An 11,732-nucleotide genomic window follows, 5' to 3' on the forward strand; every position below is an offset into this window, starting at 1 on the left:
CACTCTCTCTCTACCTCCCTCTCTCTCTCTCTCTCTCTCTCTCTCTCTCTCTCTCTCTCTCTCTCTCCCGCTCTCTCTCTCTCTCCCGCTCTCTCTCTCTCTCTCTCTCTCTCTCTCTCTCTCTCTCTCTTTCCCTCCTCCCCCCCTCTCCTCGTTGCCTCGGAGGCGTGCCTCAGCCACGTTGTCAACATGTGATGTCACTTCCCCGCATGACAGACGATGATAATATAGTGGATTTAAAAAGCATTCAAAATGGAAAGCATTACAGGTCTTCTTTTTTACTGAAGGACCATCCCTCTTCACCGTCGAATGATTCATATTAAAATGGATAGAATTAGAAATGACTCATAAAATTCTATTTTATGGATGAATATTTCTCTATTATTTTGGTTTCTATTAAAGTAGCCCCATCATGCATGTGTTTGTGTTTCACCTTTCGCCTCGTCATGCCCAGAACACAATGCCGTGACATTCAGCCTCGGTCTGCGTTACATCACATGTTTTACATCCGTGTCTCGCTGGGAGAGAGGATTACACAACCTGCCGGTGGCACGTGTTCATTAGTTATTTCAGAAACACATCTGTGACCTTTTTAGAACAAACTTGATCTACTATTCGTAATTCCTGCATGTATTCAGCAATTCCTTCATTGATGACTGTATTTTTTATAATTTTAATTTATATAAATAATGTTTTTTTATGAAATATTCCTGTCTGTATGTTGGTCGTCTTTTGGTTTGATTGTTGGTTTGTTGTTATTTGTGTCACAGAGCAGAGATGTGTTGGTGTGTGGGGGCTGTGGGCTCGTCGTGCTGATGGCCATCCCCTTCCAATGCAGTCCACCTGATCACAGAATGGTTTATACCACCCCTCCCTCCTCATGTGTCCAGACCCCCTCCACCTCCTCCCCTCGATCCACAGTCCCCACCAGATCGCCCTCCCCTTCCCAAACCCCCACCCCCCACAGTTCCAAGAGCAACACGTGCAAAATAAGTCATCCAACCAGTTGTGTCGCGGGGAGAAATATCTGCAAAGTCACGGAGCGCTTCCCTAATAGGATTTGGTGCAACAGGTAATTGCAATCAGGACCAAGGTGGCTGCGGAGGCCATGGAGACGGGGGTCCGAGGGGGGGGGGGGGGGGGGGGGTCTGCGTCGCCCCGACGGTGACAACGTGAGTGAGCGTGTGTCACTAACGAGCTGCGTGTGTGTGTGTGTGTGATGTCTAACACTCCACCTCACTACAGCATCACATGCCCCCATACGGAACTGATAACACCACAGGATATATTGTGTTATAATACACACAATTACACAATAGAATGACTACAGCTCAAACGTGTATGTGTGTGTGTGTGTGTGCGTGTATGCGTGTACGTGTGCATGTATTTCCTCGAGCTGCTGATGGACACGCACGCCTCAGAGTCTGCGTCAGGCGGCTCCCAGAGGACGGAGCGGCCTGAGGCTAACGTGACGCGCCGCAGCAACAGGTAATCTCATCAATCCAGTGACAGCCGCGCGCAGGGCCGTCGCCCCCGGCGACCGCCCTGCGCGCGGCTGTCAGACGAAGATGATGTCTGACGAAGATGATGATGTCATCGTTGGGAGGAGCCGCGGAGGCCTAGCTGTTGTGCGTGATGTAGACGCCATGTGTGTTACTGCTGGGGTTGTGTTTGGCTTTTCTTGAGTATCTTTTATTACATGCTTATATAAAAACGTATTATAGAATAATCTGTGTGGCTGGGGGGGGCTCTGCCCGTTCCGGCGTCGGACTCTGGGGGAGAGAGGTTCTGGGGATCAAATACCCAGTACCTGTAATCTAGATGTAAGCCCCCTTGAGCAAGATGCTTTCACCGTGACCTGCCCCTGAATGACAAGTATCTTAAGAGGAGGTCCTGGGGATGTTATTAAGCATATTACTGCTGCTTGTCCATTATTCTCATTGGCTCCGGTGACCTGGAGGTAAACTAGAACAAAATGAATTGTTTTTAAATATTGGTAAACCGCCAAGACGTCCAACCTGGGGTCATTGGTGACGACAGACACCGTAGGTCTGTCCTCTACGGGGGACGGTCTGTCCTCTCTATGGGGGACGGTCTGTCCTCTCTACGGGGGACGGTCTGTCCTCTCTACGGGGGACGGTCTGTCCTCTCTACGGGGGACGGTCTGTCCTCTCTACGGGGGACGGTCTGTCCTCTCTACGGGGGACGGTCTGTCCTCTCTACGGGGGACGGTCTGTCCTCTCTACGGGGGACGGTCTGTCCTCTCTACGGGGGACGGCCTGTCCTCTCTACGGGGGACGGTCTGTCCTCTCTACGGGGGACGGTCTGTCCTCTCTACGGGGGACGGTCTGTCCTCTCTATGGGGGAGGGTCTGTCCTCTCTACGGGGGACGGTCTGTCCTCTCTACGGGGGACGGTCTGTCCTCTACAGGGGACGGCCTGTCCTCTCTACGGGGGACGGTCTGTCCTCTCTACGGGGGACGGTCTGTCCTCTACAGGGGACGGTCTGTCCTCTCTACGGGGGACGGTCTGTCCTCTCTACGGTGGACGGCCTGTCCTCTCTACGGGGGACGGTCTGTCCTCTCTACGGGGGACGGTCTGTCCTCTACAGGGGACGGTCTGTCCTCTCTACGGGGGACGGTCTGTCCTCTCTACGGTGGACGGCCTGTCCTCTCTACGGGGGACGGTCTGTCCTCTCTACGGGGGACGGTCTGTCCTCTACAGGGGACGGTCTGTCCTCTCTACGGGGGACGGTCTGTCCTCTACGGGGGACGGTCTGTCCTCTCTACGGGGGACGGTCTGTCCTCTCTACGGGGGACGGTCTGTCCTCTCTATGGGGGACGGTCTGTCCTCTCTACGGGGGACGGTCTGTCCTCTCTACGGTGAACGGTCTGTCCTCTCTATGGGGGACGGTCTGTCCTCTCTACGGGGGACGGTCTGTGTTCTCTACGGGGGACGGTCTGTCCTCTCTACGGGGGACGGTCTGTCCTCTCTACGGGGGAGTCTGTCCTCTCTACGGGGGACGGTCTGTCCTCTCTACGGGGGACGGTCTGTCCTCTCTACGGGGGACGGTCTGTCCTCTCTACGGGGGACGGTCTGTCCTCTCTACGGTGGACGGTCTGTCCTCTCTACGGGGGACGGTCCGTCCTCTACGGGGGACGGTCTGTCCTCTCTACGGGGGACGGCCTGTCCTCTCTACGGGGGACGGCCTGTCCTCTACGGGGGGCGGTCTGTCCTCTCTACGGGGGACGGTCTGTCCTCTCTACGGGGGACGGTCTGTCCTCTCTACGGGGGACGGTCTGTCCTCTCTACGGGGGACGGTCTGTCCTCTCTACGGGGGACGGTCTGTCCTCTCTACGGGGGACGGTCTGTCCTCTCTACGGGGGACGGTCTGTCCTCTCTACGGGGGACGGTCTGTCCTCTCTACGGGGGACGGTCTGTCCTCTCTACATGGGACGGTCTGTCCTCTCTACGGGGGATGCGGTGGACGTCTGACAGGAGCCTGAGGAGACCCGACCTCACGGGGAGCCTCTAAAACGGTCAGGCTTTTATTTAGCGCCTAACAGGAACAGATCGCTCCCAACGGCAAGCCGCTGTCTCTCGGACGGAGCATCAATCCAGCGGGCATCAGACCGATGCTGCATTATGAACACCATAATAGGTGAGTCATTTTAAATAGTCCATGTTTAAGACGTTATTACTTTGGTATTGAAAGGGTGCAATTAACAAACGATGGCTACTTCATGATATGCGTTGTGCCTCTGGCAGTCAGGTTAACCAAAGAGACTCAATTCTTTGTTTGTGTGCCCATCGTTACTGAGCAGCTGGGGCTTGAACTCATTTCTGAAGGAGTGAAGGCGTGACGGCGTGAAGGAGTGAAGGAGTGACGGCGTGAAGGAGTGACGGAGTGACGGAGTGAAGGAGTGAAGGAGTGAAGGAGTGAAGGAGTGACGGCGTGAAGGAGTGAAGGAGTGACGGCGTGACGGAGTGAAGGCGTGACGGCGTGACGGCGTGACGGAGTGACGGAGTGACGGAGTGAAGGAGAGCTGGGAGTGGAGCTGGTTCCCTCACTCTGTGGTGGAGGAGATTCAAACCATCACGGTGAACGCATGAAAGTAAACCATTTGATTATTCATGACCATTCCTAAATTATTTACACGTTTATCTTTGCTCGGTCTAACCCAGGGCTATGAGGGCTCATGGTCTAACCCAGGGCTATGAGGGCTCATGGTCTAACCCAGGGCTCTTGGTCTAACCCAGGGCTATGAGGGCTCATGGTCTAACCCAGGGCTATGAGGGCTCTTGGTCTAACCCAGGGCTCATGGTCTAACACAGGGCTATGAGGTCTCATGGTCTAACCCAGGGCTATGAGGGCTCTTGGTCTAACCCAGGGCTATGAGGGCTCTTGGTCTAACCCAGGGCTATGAGGGCTCATGGTCTAACCCAGGGCTATGAGGGCTCATGGTCTAACCCAGGGCTATGAGGGCTCATGGTCTAACCCGGGGCTATGAGGGCTCATGGTCTAACCCGGGGCTATGAGGGCTCTCGGTCTAACCCAGAGCTATGAGGGCTCATGGTCTAACCCGGGGCTATGAGGGCTCATGGTCTAACCCGGGGCTATGAGGGCTCTTGGTCTAACCCAGGGCTATGAGGGCTCATGGTCTAACCCAGGGCTATGAGGGCTCTTGGTCTAACCCGGGGCTATGAGGGCTCTTGGTCTAACCCAGGGCTATGGGGGCTCATGGTCTAACCCAGGGCTATGAGGGCTCATGGTCTAACCCGGGGCTATGAGGGCTCATGGTCTAACCCGGGGCTATGAGGGCTCTCGGTCTAACCCAGAGCTATGAGGGCTCATGGTCTAACCCGGGGCTATGAGGGCTCATGGTCTAACCCGGGGCTATGAGGGCTCTTGGTCTAACCCAGGGCTATGAGGGCTCATGGTCTAACCCAGGGCTATGAGGGCTCTTGGTCTAACCCGGGGCTATGAGGGCTCTTGGTCTAACCCAGGGCTATGGGGGCTCATGGTCTAACCCAGGGCTATGAGGGCTCATGGTCTAACCCGGGGCTATGAGGGCTCTTGGTCTAACCCAGGGCCAATCTGAGCGGAGGGGGGGATAACAACTTCCCGGAAAAATGCGATCCCTTCCCCGTTCTAGGGCGGCGTGGGGACTGCGTATCCTTTAATTTGAACCAAGATAACAGAGCGTGTGTGTGAGCTCCGTCCTGTGCCCCAGATGGATCAGAAACAACAAGTTTAAACTCATTTGATTGAATTCACGACAGTATATTTCTGCCTTTTTGTTGACGCGTCTATCAAAAGTGATCAGGAACTGGGGATGTGAGTCCCTGCGTTAGCACACATTAGGAATTATGATCAATCCTGAAGTTCAATAAAGTAACATCTGTTTTTTGAATTGATGTACAGTAATAGGATATGTTGTATATTAAAGTAGAGTTCACGAAGGAGTTGGCATCTACCTCAAGGCTTCCTCCAGTAGACTGCAGACCATAGTGCTGTTTCACTCTACTGCGCATTAATCATTACAGCCCGTTTGTAGCCAAGTTACATAATGCTGATTTTTGGGTTTTCTAATCTTTAAATTGCACTTCCCAGTTCAAGTTGTACACTGTTTGTGTTGCTGAGGGCTCACTGTTTCTGCTGATCAGTGGATAATGATATGGATAATACTATTGGAATTAACACACTGTTGCTAGCTAATAAATCAACCGTCCTGAGACTGGTTTCTAAAACATCTATCTATTGGTTTCATTTCTTCAGTTGGACTCAACGCTTATTGCTTAGTCAAACATTTACATATTATGCAAAGGCCTCACCCGAGTAGTGCTATAAGTACACTAAGGTGAGGCAGTGCACTGCTTTCCAGCCTAGCTACGTTTAAATAATCGTGTAAACAAACAAAGCCTGAGCTTCCTGCCGGCAGCACCATGACAGGGTGCCGCCCCGATGATCTGACAGGAGCTGACAACGTAGAAACAACGATTTCCATTCTGTGACGTCTTTAACTTCCCCCTTTTCCCTGACGCAAGGAGCACTTCATAACGGCTCCCGTGGCCTAGCAACGCCAGTCATCACCGCTGAGACTCCAGGACAAATACACAAACCAGAACAATCAAGCGATGCTTCATCATCAGCTGGTCGGAGTGTCTGCTGACCTTACTGACTGGAGGTGGGACACTCAGCCAGGTCTACGTTAAGACAGGTCTACGTTAAGACAGGTCTACGTTAAGCCAGGTCTACGTTAAGCCAGGTCTACGTTAAGCCAGGTCTACGTTAAGCCAGGTCTACGTTAAGCCAGGTCTACGTTAATCCTTTGTGCTCCAGTGTGAACAGCATCTCTCTCCCCAAGGTCGGGGGGAACATGAGATAAGAGGAAGGAACTGCGCAGATTTGCATTTTATCCGCCGTTGAATAACCTCCTTGGGGGAGATGAGCAGGGTACTTGCATGCCTTTGATAATTATGGCTCTACCTAAATGTGATGACACTTTATGAGTTTGATCTAGACATACCAATTTTCAACGTGTAAGCTGAGTTCATCGCACATCGTCAACGTTTTTTGTGTTTACGTCCAACTTTAAGTTACACTATGAATCGTCAGAAACTTCTGAAAGGAATCGATGAAGCTCTTGCATTCCATCACGACTGAGAAATCACTGCCACACTGGGGAGGCGGCACCAACAAACTGGAAAATAAGGAGTCACTATAATGGTATTGGACTGCGTTGACAGCATTTATATAGTTTACAGACCTGCGGCCAATCAAAGCCATTGTCAATAAGAGTAAATTCTTAATGAGTTCTTAATGACTTGCCTGGTTAATTAATGGTTGAATGAAATTGGGAAATGAGATTGTGAATCATGGCTGGTTTATTTAGCCTCACGGGGCCTGAGGCTATGGTTACACGATGACGGTCTGAACAGAAGACGCAAAAGTTGCGTCGCGTGTTCACTTTTTATTCCGCTTTTAGACAAGCGTTTTCGGGAGGAAATCTGCGTGCATACGGTGACGCAAAAGTGTGTGGAATTCGATTGGTATGCATGTCAGGCGGCTAGGTGGTGCTGTGATACACTATCACACAACACCGCCATGTCTGAGCGCATGCGTAGAATCTTCCTTCTTCTCTTATCCGTGCTGCAAAAACCAAAAAGATCCTTCTCTGTGCATTAATTCTATCTGTACATATCCTGTACATTTCGTGAAAAGACTCCTGTACGCTTGTTAGAGCTGCCAGAGCAGCTTGAAGGTCCGACGCATGGGATTAATCTGACATGTTGGTTTATTTCCCTGTACTGGCACATGTATGTGACGTAAACGCGTACGCGACGTGAGCAGATCTGAGCAGTGTTTTGCGTCTTGGCAGTGTAGACGGAAACGCTACGGCGGAGCGTATTCAACTTTTCCACTCTGGAGGGTGGTTTCAGATTTATGCGTTTTCATGTCCCAAAAACGCCGTCACCGTCTAAACGAAAGGCACTTCCGATTAAAAAATAATTTGTCGTTTTTACCCGCAAGCGTCCTCGTGTAAACGGGGCCTGAGTCTGACTGATTGGACCCTGGTGCTGGTGATGCAGCACCTCACCGCCCCTAGCAAGCTGTCTGCTGCATGGCATGGTCGACACCGCAGTTTGTGTAAAAATCTGTGGATAAATGGGTGAATGTGGGGGTAGAAAACGTGCTCTATAAAACCAGTCTAAACTATTACAGCAACCCCTGGTTGGCCGGCTTATAGAGGTTCGATGATCACTTCCCCTGTATGAGAGGGCCCTTGAACTGACCAATCAAATTGCTCCTTTTCCATCCCCAGGAATATGTCTTATTGGTTAACTTCCTGCTAATTCCTGCCTCGGAAAGACTCGACAGAGCGAGCGAGGACACAGAGAAATCCCTCCCCATGTGACTGGAATCCAAAAGTAAAAACAACCACCGGGGGGGATCTGGTGTTAAAGACGTCCCAGAAGGCGGATGTGACCGAGGTCCCCCGGGGATCAGGCGGGGCGGCCGACGGTGACTGTAAACACCCACCGCATGCAATTAAAGAGCGCTGCATCAATAAATGATGAATGTCAAACGCAGCATGCGTCAAGGGTCGATGGAGGTTAGCATCCCCGCGCCGAACTACTGAGTCCCGGGGAAACACCGGGATGAAGGAGGGAGAGGAAGGAGAGGAAGAGGGAAAGGTTGTGTCAGGGTAAGAATGCCACCGAGCCCCACCGAGCAATTCTGCGTATTCGAGAGGGCGACACTAAAGACGCCACGGCAGCTGTCACTGGTTAAGCTACGCGTTGACACTGCGGATCCGTGTTATTTAAGTAGCATGGTACCGCCGGAACGTTCCACCCTCCAAGGGCAACGTGAACAGCGTCGTCGGTGTTAATCGGTGTTCGCAGAGCGTAAGTGATAGCGGTAGCTTAGCGCGGTGTGGAGAGAGAGAGAGAGAGAGAGTGTGTTACAACGTTAGCATAGCGCACAGCATCGTTAGCCCGGGGGTCGCGTGGGGTTACGCGCCGCTGCCACAGCCTGACCTGAGCGAGGGCAACAAAACGAGGTCGCCAGGCTCGGACTCGGATAGTAATGCTGAGAGGAGAGGGCCAGTGGGGAGGGCAGGGTTTAACAGCTCATCCCTGCCCTTCATACTGTAGACGGGTGGGGCAGCAGACGCTATCAACACACACAGATATCATGACGATGCTGAGCTGCTGCTCACCGCTGTTGGTGACGAGCTGTTCACTTCATGGGGTTGAGTTTGGGGAAACACAACCTTATACTATCACAGACGTTATACTATCACTTCAAATGTTGTTTCGAACCAATCGAGTTCCTGGGGGCGGCCTCTGTAGGCGTGTCGAACAGGAAGTAGGCCTTGGCTGGAATCCACCTGACCAGGAAACCACAAAACGTTCTCTTGTTGACAAATGGATTGGGAAGGACTAGGCAAACATAGTCCAAAATGTTTTATTTCTTTTGATTATGCTGTCATGGCTTTGAAAAAATGAATAAACCAAGCAGCCTACTAGGTAAAGACTTAAACGTCAACCGGACGCACTCGGGCTTTCATAGTGTTAGGGGACCTGTTGGCATAGCGACTCTTCTACAGTGTCACCGTAATGATGCTGGTTGCTATTTTATAGTTTTATAGTCAAATTAAAATGTAAAGCCACATTGTGGCAACATAAATCATACAGGCCTTCCTTAAATAAATAATTGCCTATTTGTTGTTGTTCTTCTGGGGACCTGGGGTTGTTTTCCAGGTTTTCCAGTTCCGTATTCTACTCTGCTGTTATGGCCCCCGTGCTCAGGACATTGTGACGTTTCCTGGCACAAGGAAGTCTGTTATCGCCGCCCTAATCTTATACAGTCACTACAGATCAGGCACTATGCCAGAGGACCTTCCTCTGCCGTGCATTAATGCTGTCATTACGTGACCCTCGTGCCTCCGTCCTGTGGCTGTGCCAAGGCGTGTGACGTGTGACCCACAGACGGAGAACCCCTTCTTTGCTAACCGGCTGCTGGCTGACAGAGTGTAGAATGAGTCCGAGGGATGCCCTCCGCCGGCGCTCTCCGTTCTGACCCTAATTGGTTCGCGTGCGGTTTCCCCGTCATTCACACTTGAAGAAATACGCAACGCAAAACATCTGCACTTGCCCCGGTATCATGGCTTCGCTGAAATGGAGGATGCTATTGGCGCGCTAGAAATGCTACGTGCTCGGCTCTGTGCTCCACAGTCCACATACATCGGGATCTCTGTTCAGCCTTCCGGGAATCCATTAAGCTCCAGCTCTTACTGAGCCTCTGTATGGCGGAAAATCCCTCAAAGCAAACCCCCCAGTGATTCATGTGCATGTACAGTATATATATAGAGAAAGAAAATGAGAGTACATGAAGTGACCTCTTTGGAGTACGGTTGCTGTATGATTGCGGCGTAGCAGGTGGGTGCAGAAAACCTTTTACAGTGGGGCCATATCTGGCACGCTATCCAACACCTGCTAATCGACACGAATGCAATCTCGGAGAAAAGGGGTGAACCCAATATGGTCGATGAGATCTGTGTCTCTGGGTTCAAAAATACCTCATCATTTCTTAACCCTTAAGAAATTGTGTGATATCCCATAATGAATGCAATGTCAACAAATCCAGATAGAAATAGGGTGGATCACCTTTTTATGCATTTCTGCTTTTCCATACTCAGTTTACATATTGTAAATGTGATTTTTCTTTGTTTACTACTCCACTCATTTATGTATCTTACTTAGATTGTTTACGTTTATGACCTCCTATTCACTTACATTGAGCTTTATAAAAATGTTCTTTATTTGTACTTTAAACGAGTCGTTAAGCGTATCCAATGAAAGGTGTTTGAATGTATTATTCTTTGATAGGGACACTTGCCTTCACCGAAAACCCTAACAGACTTCACTAAGCTCAGCTTCAATTCCCTTTTCATTTTACCAGCTTCATTCATGCTGCATATAGAATAAAGACTTAAACGGCCTTACAGGCGACCACAGATACATCTTAACAAATTATTCTGAGCTCCACACAGGACTAAGTAATGCAATCCAAAAAGTGTGGATAGAATGTATTTTAACAGTGCAGTTCTGCTCCTGTTGCGGACGTAGCCGGCCTTGTTCCAGCACTGGGGCCTGAACAGGGTGTAAAACCACTGCAGTGAGGAGGATGAAGTGCTTACTGCAGCCAGACATAATCTGTGTTATGTACTGGAAAACCACCATGACAACCACAATGCAGACACACACACACACACACACACACGTTACACACACACACACACACACACACACACACACACACACACACACACACACACACACACACACACACACACACACACACACACACACACACACACACACACACACACACACACACACACACACACACACACACATAAACGGACATACACAAAAAAAAAAACGCATGCACGCACAAATAATGGGTAGCAGCGTGCACACACACAGTACGGACAGTTGGATGTGCATGTGTTCTTCATAGATATCTTTAACACACACGCATACACACACACACCAGACTCTGTAGTCCACAGTTCTTGTGCGTTGACAGTGTTTTGACATCCGTTTAGACCGGTGTGTCAGCAGCCATCGTTGTGCACTGCACAGACAACAGAACACAATGTGATCACACAGATACTAATGTGACCACAGTGCGCTTTAACTGCAGGCGCTCACAGCGCGTTACACTGGAGGACGTTGAGGTCTGCTGTCGTCCAATGGGAGACCAAAGCGGGGCTGGTGTCGCCCAATGGGAGGCCGGGACCCGCAGGCGGCGGTCCGCTGTCACTCAGCACATCAACGATAGACCGCAGGACGCCCGGACGCACAGACAGACGACTGACAGGACGCCAGGGTGGAGGGGGAGGGAGAGAGAGGGAGGGAGGAGAGAGTGAGAGGGAGAGAGAGAGAGGGAGAGAGAGAGGGAGAGGAAGGCTGGAGGGAGAGAGAGAGAGAGAGAGAGGGAGGGAGGAGAGAGGAGAGGAGAGAGAGAGAGAGAGAGGGAGAGAGGAGAGAGGGAGAGACGAAGAGGGAGAGAAAGGCTGGAGGGAGAGACGAAGAGGGAGAGAAAGGCTGGAGGGAGAGAGAGGGAGAGATGAAGAAGGAGATAGGGATGCAAGCGTAGAGATAGGTGGGGGGAGAGGGAAGCAGGAGGGCGAAAGGAGAGAGAGTGGCAGGGGGAGT

This window comes from Gadus chalcogrammus, chromosome 13 (assembly GCF_026213295.1).
Source record: "Gadus chalcogrammus isolate NIFS_2021 chromosome 13, NIFS_Gcha_1.0, whole genome shotgun sequence".
In the NCBI taxonomy this organism is placed as follows: domain Eukaryota; kingdom Metazoa; phylum Chordata; class Actinopteri; order Gadiformes; family Gadidae; genus Gadus; species Gadus chalcogrammus.